At 52.7% G+C, this 3,281-nt stretch overlaps 1 protein-coding gene across 5 annotated transcripts in view; it reads right to left on the reverse strand.

Moving 5' to 3' along the window:
* The window catches only part of LOC113208990 (protein O-mannosyl-transferase TMTC2-like), an 85,712-nt gene extending 83,482 nt beyond the window's left edge, over positions 1–2,230 (reverse strand). For all 5 annotated transcript variants that reach the window (XM_052267011.1, XM_052267008.1, XM_052267012.1 and 2 more), the window contains exon 1: positions 1,953–2,230. The gene's annotated coding sequence lies outside the window, so the exon portion shown is untranslated. The remainder of the gene's footprint in view (positions 1–1,952) is intronic.
* Between the last annotated feature and the right edge of the window lie 1,051 nt (positions 2,231–3,281).

A 3,281-nucleotide genomic window follows, 5' to 3' on the forward strand; every position in this document is an offset into this window, starting at 1 on the left:
GGGGTGGGTGGGGTGGGGCGAGCATGCAGTCCTGCGCAATAAGGAGGAGTACCCACCAGCGCGCCGGGTAAGAGGATACGGCTTTACTGGCGGAGCGTCCGAGCGCGGCGGGGTCAGGGCTGGCGCCGCTAGGCGTGTACGTCTCTAGGCCAGGCCGCGGGCGGATAACCCCGCCCCGTAGGCGCTCATGACTTACTTAGCTGCGACGAGCGCCACGTCAAGCCCGACAGGGGTCGCCGCCACTGATGGTGGTGATAGGCGCGGGAGTAGGTAGGTCTACTTCTTTGTAGGGGGTTTGAAGATTTAAAAAAAAATAAAGCACGAAAAAATGTAATAACTGTTGTTTCTCTAAAATTTAAGAATTTAGCAGTTGACAGTTTCTTATATCCATCATTATATGCGTATCGTTGCACTCATAACCCAAGTCATAAACCCTTAATTCGGCACTCTACAAAACAAGAGACAAATCAAGCGCTTAGGATACGAGTAAATATTATTGTGCTGCGTCGTAACCAGCGTTTTCATCGATTTTGACGATACCAAATGTTCTTTGCGAATCTTGTCCTGCTCTATACTCTCAATTGTGTGGGAAATCCTCCTCCTACAGTGAATTATATCTTTGAAAACTGAGGAGTTCTAATCCAATTTCGTTTCAAACCAGAGAGAGCACGGAAATTTGATTCAATTGTTTTGTCCGAAAAGGGGGAGTTTAGCCTACAAGAATACTCTCTACAACCGCTAAAAGGTTAGTAATGAGTTTTTGTGTGTGTAGAAGCAGCATCGAAACAACGGCCTTGGAAGAAGAAAGTTTCCTTATATACAGTGTTATACAGTGGTGTCGGCTGAGCTTTACAAGAGATGAACCGAGCCGTGACGACCGACTAACATTCTGTGAAAACTTTCCCCTGAGTTATGACTGTTTGCTACCTGGCGGTGCCTGCTGCCTGTGGCGTTCCACCCCGCCCCGCCCGCCCCTACCCCACAACGCCACGCCCTCGCGCCCCTTTTGGCGCCTCCTGTGAGTCCCTGCGGGCCCCCTGGGGCGTTCTGTTGTCAGCATCCCGCTGCCTGGCTCGACTCAGCCATCCCCCAGACCGCTCACCAGCAGGCTACCCTCATACTGAATTCAGAAAAAAAAAATGACACATATCTGGCTATTTTGAAACAGTAGCCGAAGGGGAAAGGAGAGCTGTTCCCCCGGTGCTTGGAATATTCTATATGTCATTGATTTCCACGCTATTACAAACGTTCCCGAGAAACATCGAAACGTCAAGAGTCCGTCAGATTGATGTGACTGATGCAGGTCAAAATCAGGCCAAAGATTAGGTAAAATACGTGCCATTTCGACCTATTCATTTTGCTGCTTGTTAGTTTTGTCAGTGCACCTTTCTATAGACTAATAAAGTGCTCATTTTTTACTGAAATTTGTTTTAGAGTGAAATTTGACTTTGTGTGCACAAAGTATGACAAAGACATTTGCCGTAATTTACTGAGGGATCACATCACAGCCACGATTCTAGGTTCAGCACGAAGTTCTAGTTTTGTATGCACTATGCGTTCAATCAGTAAGATTTTTCGGTTAGCTGAAGACTTCCAGTCGTTCGTAGTACTGACGTTGTATGATGTTGAACTCGTCTGTTCACTTTATCAAGCCAAGCACCGTAAAATAAGCTTGCGTCGCTGGGCAATGCTGGCGTCTGTTCGTGCGAGGCTTGTGTTTGTAATACAGGGACCCGAAGTTTATTTCCAGAGCGAGAGTCGCATTTGTCATCCGGACATTTCCACCCAGATAGAGTCGCGTGACTGAACGATTGCCGGTCGAGGGCGTTTTCCCTGACAACTGTGGTGACTGGGCACCAAATTGCCCGGCCATTTTTTTTTTTAATTTTCACTCTTGGATAAAGCTAAAATAAAATAAATACGACACTAGCAAAATAAAGTGGTTTCATTACACTATGTCTGCAGAGGCGGCATGGTTGTCAGAAGCATCCCAGGTCCGCAGTCGGCGCTCGGCGAGCACCGATCACATACACATACACACACACGCACACACACACACTCGCTCGCGCGCACGCGCTCCGGACGCGGAGGTGTCGTGCCGATAGCGCGCTGCCGCCTCGCTCTGCCGATAGCGACGCGGAGTGGAGCTCGCGGCGGCGGCGGCGCGGGGGGCGGCGCGAGGTCGACGACAGCGCGGGGGCGGCGGTGTGCAGCGGGCGGCGTCGGGACGTCGACTGGGCGCCGCGCGGCGTGGCTGGGGCGCATATCAATACCTCCCCCGCCCCCGCCCCCCGGGGTGGCGCCCCCACCATACCGCCTCGCCAGCCTCCCGCTGGACCCAGGCCGGCGGCGCGAGTGGGGGCCGTTGGGGGGCCGCCCCCGCGTCTCCCCCGCGCGCGGAGGAGTTGCCGTCTGATACGTTGTGTCTGTTCCGCTCGCACGAGTGCCCCGCGCAGCCCCCCAGCAGCAGCCAGCGCCATACCGTGGCCTCCAGCAGCTCGGCCTGTCGCTACCAGTTGCTGCCATTGTTGGTGCTATTGTTGCCTGTGAGTGGATCGGTCCGTTGCCGGCCAGTGCGAGTCAGCCGGGGGCAGAGGAACAAACAGAATGGCAAAGAGCCGGACTATTCGGACCTAACTATCGAGAATAATGTGTAGGAAAAACACTAACGAAAGGGAAAAGATTCGCTGAAATAGCTTGTGAACATTAGCTCATATAGCCTTATGTAAGAATATTTTCGTTTGCTCTTTCAGATACGTTGGTGTTGCCGATGTAGCTTGTGTGTTCTACGTTTGTGTTTTTCAATAACTACCCGTGATAGCTAGTACTTTCTCTTGCACGACCAGTAAATCCATATTTTCCCCCGTGAAGAAACCCAAGCTCAAAACGTCCTCTCGTACACACCACACATCTCGCCACGCCACACATGCACATACTTATGACGGAATCTTTCGCGGTCGGATTTGCCCCGGAGGGTTGTCAGCAGGCGTTCAGGGGAAACGCGTCGACAAAGGTGACGTGTAGCGTACACTGCGTTCGAAGGGGGACGGTGTCACTCTGCCTGTCCTGGGGGACCTGGGTGGAAGGAAGGCACGCCCTCCGCTCCGCACAGCTTCGTTGAAGCCGGCATGGGAGGGGTCCGATGTGAGAGGGCAGGAACTCGTCGAGGCCCGGCTACATAATGTGGTGCACGGCTGCCGCCTCTCGCGCGTGAAGTCGTGAAGTTTATTCCACGTGGTCCTGTTGCATTTGGAGAAAACTTTTCATTGCTAGCGACCACC

This window comes from Frankliniella occidentalis, unplaced genomic scaffold, assembly GCF_000697945.3.
Source record: "Frankliniella occidentalis isolate FOCC.00 unplaced genomic scaffold, Focc_3.1 Scaffold45, whole genome shotgun sequence".
In the NCBI taxonomy this organism is placed as follows: Eukaryota; Metazoa; Arthropoda; class Insecta; order Thysanoptera; family Thripidae; genus Frankliniella; species Frankliniella occidentalis.